Here is a 17,487-nt window from a genome sequence, read left to right on the forward strand (position 1 = left end):
CATTTCTTGCCATTCGTTTACCTTAAGCAAACAAAAAAGTGGGCTCGAGAATGCAAATATATTGCTACGAATTTTTTATAATGTCTTCAAGAGCTGGGGAAATAAGATTACAGCGGCAAGTCTATTTGATTATCGACCTTTGAGGTAAAACGGCTTTCTTGCCAAATTTGGGAGACGATGGTTTTGGCGAAAAATCGCCTAATGCTGCTCAACTTATCAGGTTCAATGTTTCTTCTTACCTTCTTCGAAAACATACAATGACCTGACTAGAACAGAGAGCTTACTAAAGCTATGTTCACTAATTGTAGTAAGTAGACAGGATACAGACGAAGGGTATACAAAACCCTTTATTTTTTTTCTTTATATACAATGACTTCCGTACTTCGGAATACAATGACCCTCCACTCGGGGTCTAACTTAAAAGATATCAAAATAAAACTAAACTCTAATTTAACTTTAGAATAAGATTGGCCTTATAATAACAGGAAGCGTATGTAGCACAGAGACTGTGAACACTACAATACGTTTAATTTATCAAGAGGATTAAAACCTCTGGCCTGGAAGGCAAAGTAGCAACTGCGTAACTTCTAAGGTAAGCGGCCTGCTTCGAACTCACGGCTTCCTCTCTCCTGCTTGGCAAAAAGGCCACACTTAAATACTTGGCGTTCGCCAGACAACTTTGCATAAACTCCTTCACGCTTATAATTCTGGCCGGAAGTAGAAAATAAGAAGTGATAGTAAAGATTTAAAATAAAATAAACGTTAGTAAAACTTAAGATCCTTACATACTTCCCGCCAGAGTTAATTAGTTTGAAACTGAGGTCTAAAACGACCTTGTTGAAAACTTTTAGCTCTAGAAACTAACGCGAGGCCAAACTTTTACAAACATAACTTAGCTAGAAACTAGAAAATTTTAAAAGAAAGAAATTTGTTACAATAGCAGCTCCCGGAATATACAACAATCTTTTTTCTTTTTCATCTGTACTGCATCAAAACAGGAGCTTTATTCAATTCTGGTTCCTTCCAGAGATCTGGAAGGAAAACTAGTTTAATGAAATGTTACAGAATGACATTGCAAATAACATATAGAATATACTTTTCTTAACATTCTTATTTCATTCATGACTATTTTAATTATCTCTCCCCGTGCTCTCTGACATGTGTTGTAAAAACACCAAACACGAATGTGTTTCTGTCTATGTGTTCAACACTTCCTCCTACAATCAAAACACTAACGTGTTAAAATTCAACATACGAGACCTCTTAACACACCCTAATTTCAACTCTAGACCCTGAGGTACTATTCTGAAAGTGGCTAACTCTAAAGTGTAGCGTCAGAGAGCCTAACTACATCATTCAACCTTTAACACATATTCACCATGATTTAATCTTTACAGTCACACGAATAACAAATTTTTTAACATTACTTTCACTTTTACCATATCACGGTATTTCTAAACATTCAAAATAACAGTTCACATGTATACAAGAACATATCAAGATGCCGTTAATTTTACACATTTGAAAACATACATTAGTAGTACATTGTTAACTTCTATTCTTTTCAAAGCAAGTGCCAATTCTTTCTACATTGAAATAATACTACATTTCAAAAAGTCTTTCAGACTAAAACTTCTTTCTTGTTAGAATGTTTTAAATAAAATTTATACAATAACTTTTTACAATATTTAAGTCTTTATACAACGCTATTATACATCAACTTTAGTTTTACGCGCGAGTAATTGAAAAACATAATAAGAAAATCGGTCACAACTCATTTCTCGCCCTTTTGGCGATAAAGGTAGACCTCGCATGAGGTAAAACTTCTTCAAATCTGCCACTTGCAGTAAGAATGAAAGATTAACTTAAGTTTGTAAAGTAACATAAAATTTTACTTATCTCTGTAATATTCAGACATCCTTTTCTGGGCCCAGTCTTTAAAGGTGCTGCAAACCGTAGCTTGGTTGATCCTCCTTCTTGTACGGGCTCGCCCTTCAGTGCTTTCCTCTGGAAGCTTCCGTTTTTCACCACTACGGCCACCCTTGAACATCTTCCTTCTGTCCTCTGCTTGTGGTCTTGGCCGTTTGAAGGCAGCTGGTCTTGGTGGAACCGGGAAACTTCTGTCGTGATCCTGCTTGGACCTCGTTGTTGGCCGTTCAAATTTTTCTTGTACTTTTTCCTCCGCCGCTGATGGCCCTTCCGCAGTTCGGCGACTTTTGCTGCGGAGAGTTCTGTCGGATGAGTCAATCTTCCGTTTCACAGCCGGGTTATAGTTGCCGTCCTTTCTCCCGGTCTTTTCCACATACGTCGTCCTTCTCCCTTCTTCATTCTGGGGGTGTTCGTGAACTCTGTTTTTTGGACGGTGGAACGGCTTCTTTTTCTTTGTACCTTCAATTTTTCCGCGGGGCAATTTTCTTTTCACTTGCTTCTGTCTCTCATTGGCTTGCCCTTGTACTTGTCGTTTTCCCACCTCTGGAACTTGTACCTGCGGTGTCTGCCGTACCGGATCCTGCAAAAGATCTGAAAAGATTTGCATTTTATTACGGTCATAGAATGGTTTTATCTGGTCAATGTTTGCGGAACAGGTTTCACCATTTCTTGCCTTTAATACTACAACAGCGTGAGTTATTTTTTCTATAACATATGGTCCTTCAAAGCGTGGGAAAAATTTGGCAGTTTTATCTTCTGGTGCTGAAGAAAGTGAATGCTTAATTTTTAGTACTTCATCCCCTACTTTATAAGTTACTCCCCGTCGTTTCAAGTCATAATACAATTTTTGTTTTCTTTGTGCTACTTCTGTATTCTTTTTTGCTTCTTTTATTAGTTTTTCTATATCACCCATTTTAAATTCTGGGGCTCTTTGTTGCACATAAAATAGTTTATCTAACGGTGTTATAATCTTTCTGCCTAGAAATAACTCAGCAGGAGTTTTTCCCGTTGTATCATGTTTTGCGGTCCTAAGGGCGAAAGCAAATTCATTGACATAGTTATCCCAGCTTTTATGAAAATTTTTAACATAACTACGGATAATTTTCACTATATTTCTGTTGACCCGTTCCGCTATATTTGATTGCGGCCGATACGGGACCATTTTTAAATGACGTATGCCCAGTTTTTGGCACATGTCTTCAAATATATTACTTACAAATTGAGGACCATTATCCGATATAACTTTTAGGGGCGCCCCGTATTTTAAAATATATTTATTTAAAATAGAATCGGTAACTAATTTCGCGGAGGCTCGTTTTAAGGGAACAATTTCGGTCCATTTACTAAAATGATCAACTATAACAAGGAGATAGCGACTTTTGTTTAACTGACTTTTTGGGAAAGGGCCCAATAAATCGATACCGATTATTTCATTTGGAAATTCGGATTTAATACTATTTAGAAACCCGGCCGGGCGGAAATTAATATAATTAACGGCTTGACATGTTGGGCAGGACTGGACATACGCCCTTGTTAACTTTTGCAGTTCAGGAAAGTAGACTGCCTCGCGTACGCGTTGAGTAGTTTTTCGAATACCAGCATGAGAAGCTAAAGGGCTGTCATGGAGCTCTTGCAGGATATTTAATCTAAGACTAGCTGGGATAACAGGTCGAAATTCGTTGTTGGAATTCGTAGTTTTTGTATAAAATAATAGACCATCTATTAGTTCGTAATGGGCCGCCCTATTTCTTATCGCCACAATATCTTGGTGGCTAAAATTTTCAGGATCCTTCAAATACTCATAAATACTTCCAAACTCAGGATCCTTACCCAGTTCGGTTATTACAGTTTCTCGGGAATTTATTGTACACGCTGTCAGCATTGCAACTTTTACGGTATTACCCTGTTCGTCTAATTTAATTCGTGACAGGGCATCTGCTACGATATTTTCCTTTCCGGGGGTATGCTTGATTACCAGATTATATTCTTGCAGCTTGAGTGCCCATCTTATTAACCTTGGGGATAAATTTTTTCCAGAGTACAATCTAGTTACCGCCGCATGATCAGAATATACTGTTATCGGCGCCTTTCCAAAATAGACTCGGAACTTTTGCACTGCTAACAGAACTGCAAGTGCCTCTCTCTCGGTCGCGGAATAGTTTCTTTGTGTTTGATTTAAAGTTCGGCTAAAAAATGCTACTGGCTGCTGATTTTGCGAAAGTACCGCTCCTACCGCATAATCCGAAGCATCCGCTGAAATTTCTAAATTTTCATCCTTTTCAGGAAATTTCAACACAGGGGCTTGCGTTAATGCTTGTTTTAATTTTTCGAAAGCACTATTGGCTTCGGCCGTCCACGAGAATCTTGCCTTTTTCCTTTTTAATTTTAACAATGGCTCAGCGATAGCCGCAAAATCTTTTATAAAGGACCTATAATATGAACAAAGTCCTAGAAAAGAAGAGAGCTTCTTTGCCGTGTTTGGAGTCGGATACTTTTGTACAGCGATTATTTTTGATTCATCTGTCTCGATCCCTTTTTGCGATATTTTGTAACCTAAATATTTTAATTCAGGGGCTGCAAATTTGCATTTTTCGACATTAACTTTTAGACCGGCCTCATTTAATAAAGAAAACACCTGTCTTAAATCCTGTATATGTTGGTCGAGATTATCACTAGTAATAATGATATCATCTAAATAGATAAATGTGGACTTTCCAAGAACAGGTCTTAACACAATGTCCATGCATCGCTGAAATGTTGCTGGGGCGCCTGAAAGGCCAAACGGCATTCGCAAAAATGCATAAGTGCCAGACTTGGTTATAAAAGCAGTCTTAGGCACGTCCTCAGGCCTGATCCCTATTTGAAAATAACCATTCGTTAAGTCTAAAGTTGTCATAAATTTGGTTGATTTTATGTTCCTTAAAATTTCTTCTATAATCGGTAACGGATATACCGGATATTTCGTTATGGAATTTAATTTACGGTAATCAATAGCGAATCTCCACCTTTTTGGATGCTCCAAAGGATAATCATTATTTTTCTTACATAAAACCACCGGACTAGCATAACTACTTGAGATAGGCGTTACGATCTTTTTACGTAGCATATCGGTAATATGCCATTCTATAATTTTTTCCTTATTCTTATCATACCGGTATGGTTTTTGACGAACCGGCAATGCATCTCCGGTGTCAATACTATGGTTAGTAACCTGGGTAAATCCTGGAATATCACTAAATAAGGAAGCAAATTCACTTACCACTTGTCGGATTCTATCTTGCTCGTCATTAGGCAGGTGGTCGAGATTTACCCTTGGCGGTTCAACCTTTTCTACACGCACTGGTTTCATCGTCAGTTTAAGAGACGCTTCATTAAAATCCAGTGTAGCTTGTGCGTCTGAAAGAAAGTCTATTCCTAGTATTAAGTGTGCTTGCAAATTCTTTACTATAAAAAACATCACCTTTACTTGTTCGTCCTTGATACGGATGTACAAAGGTACTTTACCTACGCACTTACATTGTTCTCCTTGCGCCGCTAATACTGTTGTATTATCCGCATTATATATGCGGTATTTGCGAAAATACTTTCTAAAAAAGACTTCTGCCACACAGGAACACTGCGCGCCGGTATCCAGGAGTGCGGTGGCCGGGATATTATTTACCAAGACTTCAATCTTCGGAAGAGTTAAATTTTTCACCATTACTGTATTTAACTTGTAGGAAGAGGGGTTTTCGTGGCCTTCGGATTTCCGCACCCTCTCGTCAGCAGAAATCCGTTTTAGTTTAAATTATTTTTTCTTTCGGTGCTTTCCTTCTTTCTCCACTGGCCTTGAGACTTTTTTCCTGGGTTGCTATTGAACTGTCGACGTTCGCCGGCTGTTTTTGAATGCTCGGGTTTCCTTGCCCACTGATTCGCTTTTTCTCCGTAGCCATGTGCTTGAGTTTGCTGTAGTCTTGGCGTACCAAATTGGTTTCGCTGTTGATATTGGCGTCTTCTTTCGACGTCCGCCGTTCTTCTACTTTCAAACTGGATTGCTAGCTCAAATAATTTTTCCAGTGTAGTCGGATTTCTCAATTCAATAAAGTCTTGCACTTGGGGTAGTAACCTCGGCAAAATCACTTGAATTATTTCAGGATCCGGACGGTTTCCATACAAGAGCTTGAAAACGTGAATTTTTCTTAAAATAAACCTGGAGAGGTTTTCCATTCTTTGTTGATATATACTGAAAAGTTCTGTTTCTAATTTCGCACGATCCCTTACAACAGGGAAGGCTTTTAGTAGGGCAGTCTTGAAATTTTCGTAGGTATAGGTGGGACTTCCTGCTTGACCCAAGAGACTTCTGCCGATACATTTGAACCAGTTAAGCGCTTGGCCCCTCAAAGCGCTGGTAGCTAAGGTAACTTTTTGAAACTCGTGCACGGGGTAGAGCATGAAGTGGTCATCCAATTTTTCCAAAAAACTGGTTACCTGTGAGTTTCCATTAAACGTTGCTTCCGGTTTCATCGAAGCGCGCATGGTCTGGACAATATACCCAAATCCTTCCAGGGCGGCAGCTGGCATTTCTGGATTCTGAGCTGTTTCTGCAGGCAGCACAGGTTCTTCTTGAAACTCGGCCATGGTTATTCTTCGTCGGGCGCCACTATCAGGTTCAATGTTTCTTCTTACCTTCTTCGAAAACATACAATGACCTGACTAGAACAGAGAGCTTACTAAAGCTATGTTCACTAATTGTAGTAAGTAGACAGGATACAGACGAAGGGTATACAAAACCCTTTATTTTTTTTCTTTATATACAATGACTTCCGTACTTCGGAATACAATGACCCTCCACTCGGGGTCTAACTTAAAAGATATCAAAATAAAACTAAACTCTAATTTAACTTTAGAATAAGATTGGCCTTATAATAACAGGAAGCGTATGTAGCACAGAGACTGTGAACACTACAATACGTTTAATTTATCAAGAGGATTAAAACCTCTGGCCTGGAAGGCAAAGTAGCAACTGCGTAACTTCTAAGGTAAGCGGCCTGCTTCGAACTCACGGCTTCCTCTCTCCTGCTTGGCAAAAAGGCCACACTTAAATACTTGGCGTTCGCCAGACAACTTTGCATAAACTCCTTCACGCTTATAATTCTGGCCGGAAGTAGAAAATAAGAAGTGATAGTAAAGATTTAAAATAAAATAAACGTTAGTAAAACTTAAGATCCTTACAAACTAGGCGAACATTTGGCGGCATTTTCGTCCAGTTCCAGTAAAACTGTCATTGGTACTCCAATTAAATAACTGTAATTGATTCCTATATGTAATTATAACCTACTCGACCTTTCTAAGTAACCTATTAGACCATATATGCCTTCCAGTAATTTCGAGAAATGGAAGGTACTTGAGGTTTCTCGGTCGCCGGCGGAGATTATATAAGCCCGGAAAATATCCGTTCTCAGTTTGAGTTTAGAGTTTTCAGTTTAGCATTGGCTTCGGAGTACACAGAGTTATTTATGCGGGCTTGGCTCTTTAGATACGCTTTGCTTTGAGTTGTGTTTAGTGCTCTTAGCAGTTTCAAGTGGTAACTGATTGTGCTCTATAATACTGAGAAGAGATGTTCAAGTACTTTTGTGGAAATTTCCAGAACTGTAAAGTGTTTCTTTTTAGTCCAAAGGGACTTGAGTCCCGAAGGACTATTACTTTCGTTTTGGCATTTTGCGTCGGACTCCTATAAATGTCGGTTCACTTTTCAAACTGTTGCCATAAAATGTTAAGAGTCCTGCATTATATTTGAAGAAATTAAATAATGAAAATCTGCGTAAATGTATGTATATTTCTCACATTGTCATAAAATAACGGTACATAGAGTCATCGAATTTTGAATAACGTAATCCTCCAACGAATATGAGCATGTGGAAGACCAAATTTGAAATTTGGAATTTGTTTTATGATCGATTTCCTATTTTTTAAAACTTTTGACAAATTTTTGATTAACAAACTCAAGGATTTCAAAGCGAGCAATGGCAACGTTGTGCAGAAAAAACATTTTTATCTCCAGCGCGTGAGTCTCTGTATCGGAAATTCTAAAGCTATGCTCGTTTTAAAACTATTTTGCGATATTGCTATTGCACTGGATCTTATGGTTTAAGTGCGAGGAACATGATATTTAATAAAGAAAGGTAACACACAAAATGTTAAAAAACGCCCCTTTGGACGTAATTTAAAATCTGAAACATTTCAGATTTTGTGTAAAAATAAATTTTATCGAGCTATCATCGGTTCTATGTGCCTTCAATCCGTTACGAACTCGTACGCAAGCAACAATATTAAATCTTATAAAATACACAGATTATAAATATATAATCTTATAAAATTTACATAAAATAAAATGCCCGAAGGAAAAACGATAGATAGAGAAACCTAAAATTCCTTTCAAGATTTTAGTAAGCAAACTGAATCAGAAAAGGTATTGTTAAGAAAGTATGCTATGAAGAAGTTAAAATTTCAAGATATTGATAATAGATTACAGATGTGCATATGGAAAGATTATATACAGAGCTGCGAAACAAGTCATACGCAACTGTTAATATCTCCATGAAGAAGAGGCTTGAATTTGCATCAAAATCACGATTAATATCGATTAATATATTAAGTAAAATAAAATAAATTTCAAACTGAATACGTCAGGTTATAGTCTAACACCTCGAAGAGTGTAACCATAAAGTTTAAAATTATATTTAAGCATTCAAAAATATAAAAATCATAAAATTAAAGAAAAACTACAATCTGATTTTGGCATAGAATTTTTATTTAATGCTTAAAACAAATTTAATCTAAGCAGTCACTACAGGCCTAGAGGTCTACGCTCTCAGAAAATGAAAATCAAGAAACATGAAATCTTACATATATATACATATATATATATATATATATATATATATATTTTTACCAAGCTAGCCTGCTTTTGCCATGCAACAACATCAGATTGCCTTTAAGTGAGCTCAGCTTTTCTTCTGAATCGGTACCTTTTCTTTTTATGTTCCTCCAATTTAAGGGACCAGAAACACTTATAGCCTCTGAATCAGCCGTGTGGCATGCATGTCTTAGCACATAACAAAATTGCCTTTGTTAAGTTGTTAACAAGATTTTCAGGAGGAAGTGAATGATCAAAATTCATTTCCCCGAGTTCTCTGTCAGTCATTTCTTCAAAATTGACCTAATTTTCTTTTTTAAAACTCCAGAATTTCCTTAAACTTGACTTAAATCGGCCTGCCGAGTGGCGGACATTAATAGAGGCCTCGACTTGCCTGTGTTCTAAACCTGGATCCTCCAGAACTCTCCAATTAGTTGAAGTACAAATGTCAGATGATACACATAACAAGTCTGGTAGACTACCCGAACCGTTATAATGGATGTAAGTAGGTTGGTCATCGGTTTTAAAAATAAGCTCAAAAGAATTGGAATTTAGGATATCTTCAAATTCTAATCCAGCAACATTTGGTTGCTTATAACCCCACCTTCTTGAGTGAGCGTTTCATGTCGCTAATACTAAATGTCTTTGAAGATACCTCAAGACTGGATAAGTCTGGCTTGCTATTAGGAGGGATACAGAGCAAAGATCTTGTAAAGGGTCTCATACTTCCATAGTTGAATGTTCACAATTTCACTTTTGTCAGTACTCTCTCTCATAAATTTAATAATTTTAAAATCAGAGATAAGATGTTTTCTGACACCAATCAATATGCCGCTATTTGCCTGTATTTTGGAAGCAGATACAATGTATATCCTAGAAAAGGATAGAACTTCAGAGAGTCCTCAGTCAAGTTAACCTCTCTGATTTAAAAAAGATGGATATTATACTTATTAAACGATATTATAAAGACTGAACCTGGATTTTCTAGAACTGGGAAAAACCACGCGCGTTCCACTGTAGAACATTAAGTTTCATGGACGAAGAGTAGGAAGGCTGCATGTCAAAACTGTAGATCACTTAGCCGCAAAGCATTTCCAGGGTTCACCGCGAGGAGGTAGATCTACATCGCACCACAAATCAAGGAATACGAAAGTTTGAAGCTCCCTTTAATGCACAAGAACTGGAACTAGCATTTCGACGAATTAAAATAAAGAAATCTCCTGGTGTGGATTATATCCATACAGAGTTTCTTATCCATTTGGGGAATGAGGCACGAAAAACAGTATTGAATGTCTTTGATCAAGTAGGGGAGTCAGGGCAGATTCCAGCACATTGTAGAAGAGCTATTATTATTCCAGTCATAAAGAAAAATAAGAACCCCGAACAGCTGAACAGATATAGGTCCATCTCGCTTACGAAAACTATGGACAGACCTGTGGTAAAACGTTTGAACTGGTATCTTGAGGAATATCGTATTTTAGATGTAGAATAGGCTGGTTTCCGAAGGAATATGTCAACATGTGACCAGGTGACAAACTTCAGCCAATTTATTAAAGATGCTTTGTATAACAAAAACATTTGACAGTTATTTATGTTGGCTTTAAGAGGGCTTATGATTCAGTCTGGACGGTAAAGCTCTACCAGAGGCTCGTCAGTATTGGTGTTACATAAAAATTATTTAATTGGATTAGGTCTTTCACAAGCCAGGGGACATGCAGGGTAAAGGTAGAAGAGTCCTTCTCCAAATGTTATAATTTACAAACTAGGGCTTCCTCAGGGAGTAGTTAGTAGATGCCCCTTGTTTAATATATATATCAACGATCTAGTTTCTTTTCTTAAATCAACATCTGATATGAATTGTCTACTATTGCTGATGATTTGGTAATTTGGACCGTAGCTCCAAAACATGGTGCAAGAAACCTTATTGAAAGTCGATTAAACAACACCTTGCAGGTGCTCTCGAATTGGTGTGAAGAAAATAGGACTGTAAATTTGGAAAAGACAGCTTCACAATCTTTTTCTCTAACCCGTGAAATCTTTCGCCCAGAGTTAAAGTACCAAGATACTTTGATTACCAACAGGGACAATTTTACTTATCTGGGAATGACTTTTGATAATAAATTACACTGGAAGCTTCATGTTGAGCAGCTTACCGAACGTGTAAGACTTATTCTTAAGAGTCTAGCAGGATGTATTTGGGAGTTTGCTCGGTCCACTCTTTTACATTTAATACTTATATTCTGCCTTTAATGACGTATTGTTTTGAAGCTCTCATTACTGCCCCACAATCGGTGTTTAATAAACTTTAGGTGATGCAAAACCAAACTCTTCACTTGATTACAGGAGCTGTGAAGTCTACATCTATCGATGCGGTGTTATTGTTGACAGGAAATAATCCCTTCCAGGATATTATGAAGATGTGCGCCTTCGTTCTTTATGAAAAGCTACTGCGGATGGAGTATCCCTACTGGAGGGACTACGTAGTGAAGCCTAGGAAATTTAAAGCACAAATGGATTTATTCAAAAAGTCTTCGACATGAAGAAAGATCTTGAGATTCCAGGTAATATATAACCTCTCTTGACAACCAGAAGAACCCTTTGGATATGATTAATGTCGAAGTAAGGCTAGACCTACTGGAAACCATCCATAGAAAGAGTTATGTTGCATCAAGCGTTTTAAAATGTCTCGCTTTGGAGACCATTGCGACTAGACATCAACTTATTCAATGGCTACACATTTTTACTGATGGTTCTCAGTTTGACTGTCATTTTAAGGTTGGGGCTGGCGTGTTTTCGAAGCTCTTTTCTTTCTATACCCCTGCAGGATACATTGGTAGTACCTCCTTTGATGGCGAAGTAGTAGCCATCTGTATAGCCCTACAGCATTTATTAGCTATTCATTACAAGTTTGCAAAGGCAGACGTTGTTCCTGATTTTCATGCAGCCATTCAATCAATTAGCTTTGTTGAACACCCATTAACACCTGAAATTTTGCAATATCAAGTATTACTGAGAACTCTCATTTCAAAAAGAAAACAAATCGTTTTCCAGTGGGTGCCTGGCCGTTGTGGACTTTGGGCAATGATTTGCAAAAACGAGGTGCCAGCTTACTACAACATCCTAATACAGCCATTTCTTATTGGAGGATTAAATTGTTTTAAAAAAGTTTATTTAGGTCTAATATCTTACGAGATCTTCAGACTCGTACAGCGTTAAAAAGTTGGAGAAAGATAAGTCCGTCTCTTATTCCCGACTGTCTAAGGCGCTATGCAATTGCGGCTTTCGTCTGTCTACAGGGCATGATTGCTTTACCGCCCACCTGCACCGCATAGGCATTTCAAGCGATCCTCTTTGCATACTTTGTAATTCTGGAGAAGAATTGGTAGGGACCACCTGCTTCGATGTGGGGCTCTTCGTGATCTTACAGAAGAGACGAGATACTGGGAGGCGACAACGCTCCTTAGGCATGTTCTTAATTCTAATGTTTGTAATCCTTTGTTTGTAAGATTTATTTCTTTATTTAAAATTAGTTCAAAAGTTATTGCAAATGGCAACTAAACAGAAAAAAAATAAACAAACGAATGAATTTCTGTTACATTATTTCGAACTAAATTAATAACCACATGGAGAAATGAACATCATTTTCTCTATATATTTTGTTCTGAACTTATTAAAACATAATGAACATCTTAATGACTGGACATTTGAAATTTACGGGGACCAGACAAAAGTGTAATTTTACATGATCACAGCAAGACGCTTCGTTATTGGAAGTAAATGTTTGGGATTAATATTTAAGAGGATAAAACTGTATATTACTTGTTGCTAATATTTATTGACAAAATAAATTACTAAACTATAACTGGCTACGAAAAGTATCTCCTTTTATCAGCAGCACAAGAGAAATGTGTAGACCCATAGATATTGCCATGGTTTAACTAAATGAATGCATTTAATTATCAGTCTATTTTTAAATTTGTATTATTCTTTCCCTATTCCAGGCGTGGCATTATTCAACAGCCACTGGATTCTTTCATACTTCAAATGTTTTCTATTCATACCTTACTTGTTACTAAAGGACATATGGCCTTTTTTATTTAAAAATATGTTTGAATTTTATAATCAAATGCACTGTACCCAGGCGTTTTTGTCCTGTAACTTTTTGTCATACAGTCCTACGACTGAGAAAAATTAAAATCACTGCGCGGATTTAAAATAACTTAATCTACATCAATAAAGTCAAACCTCTACGGCATGTTATACAAGATGATTTAGGGGTCTACATATGTACCCCATACTTATTCAATTCATCGTTCAGGTTCGATACAATCATCGTTTCGTTTTCACTTTGACGAGGAAAGAAATAGTTTTCTGACGAGTTTAATCAGAAACTGGATCCAAAGACCTCTTTATTTCTTTCTTTCCATCCACATTCATAATGGCAGAACAAGAACAAATTTTTGACATTTCATCAAAATCTCCTTTTTAAATTAAGTTCTTTAATATTTTTACTACAGTCTGGACAGTGGGGACTTTATCAAGTTGCAAGGCATTTTGGCTGGTTATAATCTATCCCCATGTAAGGACTATCATGGGCAACAAATAAAGGGAGGATTTAAAATTCAGGCGTACAACCCGACAATTTATAAACAACTAGTGAAAGTTTTGAAAGATGAAAAAATATCCTTCCACTGCTTTGAACTCCCGGAGTCAAAGTTAGTGAAAGTAGTAATCCGACATTTGCCATCATATGTGACCTGCGCCGAAATAGCGGAACAACTAACAGATCGTGAATACAAAATTGAACGAGTCGACCAGCTAAAGAGACGACGAGACGGAGAAATAATTAATTTGCCGTTATTTCTAGTCACGCTGGAAAAGAAAGAGAAAAGCAAAGAAATTTATCACGAAAAATTCATGCTCGGCATGAAGGTTGAAGTGGAGAGATATAAAGGAAGAGCAGGCCCCCTGAAATGCTTCCGCTGTCAGGGCTTCCACCATGCTCAAAGTCACTCGCTGTGTTAAATGCGGCGAAAAACATCAATCCTCTATGTGCACAAAATCCAAGGATACTCCTCCTAAGTGTGCCAATTGTAATGAAGACGGGAACACTGCGAACTACAGAGGGTGCGTTAAGTTTCCCAAGCCTAAAGCTGCTGTGCAAAAATCTTACGCGGATAGATTTGTTACCAACAAATCATACTCAAGTGCACTCACTGCAGGACTGGCTCCCGAAAGTGTCACGGAAGCTAAGCAAGTGCTTCATGAACTGAAAACTTTCGTTGCACTTATTAAGGACTCGGGGTTACCCCTACTTTTTAAACAACTAGCACATGATAAAAACACAACTGAAGATAGCACCGAAGAGGCAGCCAAATAATGGACAATCGGCCCACAAGTGTTACCCCAATTAAACTCTGCATCTGGAATGCAAATGGACTTAATACCAAATTTTTAGAATTTCAACATTTCATTCAAGAGCATGATGTGGATATTGCATTAGTTACAGAAACTCATGCACAAATGTGTCACCGGCTCAAAATTGCAAACTTTAGAGACTACAGATGTGATAGGACTAGTCATCGTGGTGGTGGTGTATGTATATATGTTAAAAATATCTTTTCTTCATGTTTAATTAGTGTATCAAGAAACTTTAATATGGAAGTTGTCACCGTATGTGTAGTACTACCTACTTTCAACAAATTGTATTTTACTGCGTGCTACAATCCTCCTAATAATAAGCTTACAGATTTAATTTTAAATAACCTCTTACCTTCCAACTTACCTACAATTCTAGCTGGAGATTTGAACGCTAAAAATGTTGCTTGGAACTGTTGAAGATCCAACTTAAATGGCAAAGTTTTACATAACTTTATTATCAATAATCCAGTTTCCATTTATGTGCCGGATGACTTCACCTATCGTCCGGAACGCATCGAATTTTCAGACATACTGGATATTGCACTTTCCACAACGACACTTCCTATGGTCTTAGACGTGAAAAATGAACTTTCCTCTGACCATCTTCCTGTACTGGCATATTTAGGAATCACAAAGACAATTAATGGAAAGTATCGCACCAAAGTTGATTGGACTCTTTTTCAAAACGTTTTAGTGACAAGCAATTTGGCTCTAGGTAATCTTAATGACACAAATGGCATCGATAAAGCAATCAGTGACGTAACGCAGTCCATCCAGGCAGCGATCACGGAGGCTACTGAACATCTAAGCGCTAAGGAAAATGCTTTTCGCCTCCCCCGGAGCACACGTGAAAAGATGCGGCAACGCAATAGGCTCCGCAAAGACTATCACCTGACATGGGACCCGCAAATCAAAAGCGCGATTAATCGACTTGGCAAAGAAATTAAATACTAAATTAATAACTTCAAAAATGAAATCTGGGCAGAAAAAATCTCTAATCTCAATACTCAGGATGGCTCTCTTTGGAAAATTGTCAAAAATTTTAAAAATACTTACGCAACGAACAGACCCATTATGCACAATGGAAACCCATCCATTACGAATGAAGAAAAAGCGAACTCCTTCGCTACACATCTGGAAGAACAATTCTCGCCTAACTTAACCCCTTGTGATGCAAAATTTCAACAAGATACTCTCATTAAATTTCAAGAATGGCTTAGCTCCCCTACTGTTAATAACCTAATCCCACTCACTACTCCGGCAGAAGTATCTACAATAATGAAGAAACTCAAGCCCAGAAAAGCTCCAGGAATTGATGGAATTACTAATCAATCTATTAAATTACTGCCTCTTAACTTCATCTGCAAAATCACCAGTATCTTTAATGCAGCACTGACTAACTGTTATTTTCCTACCGCATGGAAAACTGCAAAAATTGTCATGATCCCAAAGCCGGGAAAAAAATCACACCCAGACCGATGGTTACAGGCCAATTAGCCTCCTGCCGGTCCTCAGTAAAATTTTCGAGCGCATCATACTCTCCAGAATCCAACACCACCTGGATGCACTTCCTCCGGAGCAATTCAGATTTAGAAGAAATCTCTCAACTACTAAACAACTGGTACGCATTATCGAATTCGCAGGCTTGGCTCTGCATAACAGACAAAATGTGGCTATCCTCATGTTGGACGTGGCGAAAGCCTTCGACCGCGTCTGGCATGAGGGATTAATTATCAAACTAATGAGCTACAACTTTGAACCCGAACTACTTCGCATCCTTCACTCGTTCATCACTGAGAGGAACTTTAAAGTTTGTGTCAACGATGCTCTCTCCACTGAAAGGAAAATTAAAAGCGGCATCCCTCAAGGCAGTGTTTTGGGACCTGTAATGTATATTTTCTACGCTGCTGATTTTCCCAAAATTAGCTCTACCAACTCCATCCTTGCCTGCTATGCCGACGACACGGCTATTGCCGTGAAATCAGCTAACCTCAACCACGCCATCAAAGTCCTACAGAACTTCACCCCATCCATCGAAAACTGGTGTAGAAAATGGAAGATCAAAATTAATGCAAGTAAATCACAACTTTGCTCATCAGAAGAAGAAAACGAAACCGCCCTGTAAATAACAACCTTCTCCTGTTTAATGAAATTGTTCCCATAGTTCGCCAGGCTAAATACCTCGGGGTCACTATTAATGATAAGCTTACCTGGACACCGCACATTAACAATGTCAGGAATCAAGCCCTGAAAGTCATTAATTGTCTTAGGAAAATACTCCAATCTTGATCTACGCAAGAAACGACTTATCTACTTGACTGCTGTGAGACCCATCCTCACATATGCATCTCATGCATGGACTGCGGCAAAACCTGCCGACATTAATAAACTGCAAATTGTGCAAAATAAATTCTTGAGAATCGCTGGAAACGCCCCTTACTATGTGAGGAACTCTGTGTTGCATAGTGATCTACGTGTTGACACCTTAAAAGATTTCCTGTACAAGAGCAACGAAAACTTTTTTCAAAAAGCATTTAACTGCAGTCAGTTAAACTTTTTTCAAACCTTAAACTATGAAATCCTTGCAGAAGACCAATTTCTACGTCCGTTTGCTGCATTTTCATTAAATGCCGACGATAATCATCCTACTTAATCTCCCAAAACCAAGCAGCATCCTTCGAAGCCACAGTTCGGGAGGGTGGCCCCTCACGTGGACTAGGACTTAGAAAATTTCTATCTCTGCTTTGGATCACTCAGTGCTACTGAAATGACTGCACATGTCTGTACATATTTTACTGATTATTTTACTTTATAACCTTATTTTTATTCTATCCAATGTGTATATATTCCTCAATAAGCTATTTACAACTGCATATTTTCTGTCAACTGAGCACTACTGAGACTGATGAACTCTGTGCTATGCCACGCCCAGTGCTCATAAATTTTGGACTTTGCAGCAATTTCACGAACTGTTAGTGAAAAACTCTTGTGAAATCCATTGACTGGAACTCTTACCCTTCAGAGAAAAATATGTTTTCATTATTTGAATGACAAATATTTTTAAAAAACAAGTTTTCTTAGCCATCACATGACATGACTCCACTTTTGACTTTTTACGCTAACATTGTATATTTGTAAATACTCATATTTAACCAAGATTCAATTATGGAACTTCATTCTGAATAACTATATTTTATTTTTGACTTTCATCATTTCAACTTTTTTTGCATATTTGTATCTGA

This window comes from Stegodyphus dumicola, chromosome 8 (assembly GCF_044657685.1).
Source record: "Stegodyphus dumicola isolate Sdum_Otavi_A_Nest chromosome 8, ASM4465768v1".
In the NCBI taxonomy this organism is placed as follows: domain Eukaryota; kingdom Metazoa; phylum Arthropoda; class Arachnida; order Araneae; family Eresidae; genus Stegodyphus; species Stegodyphus dumicola.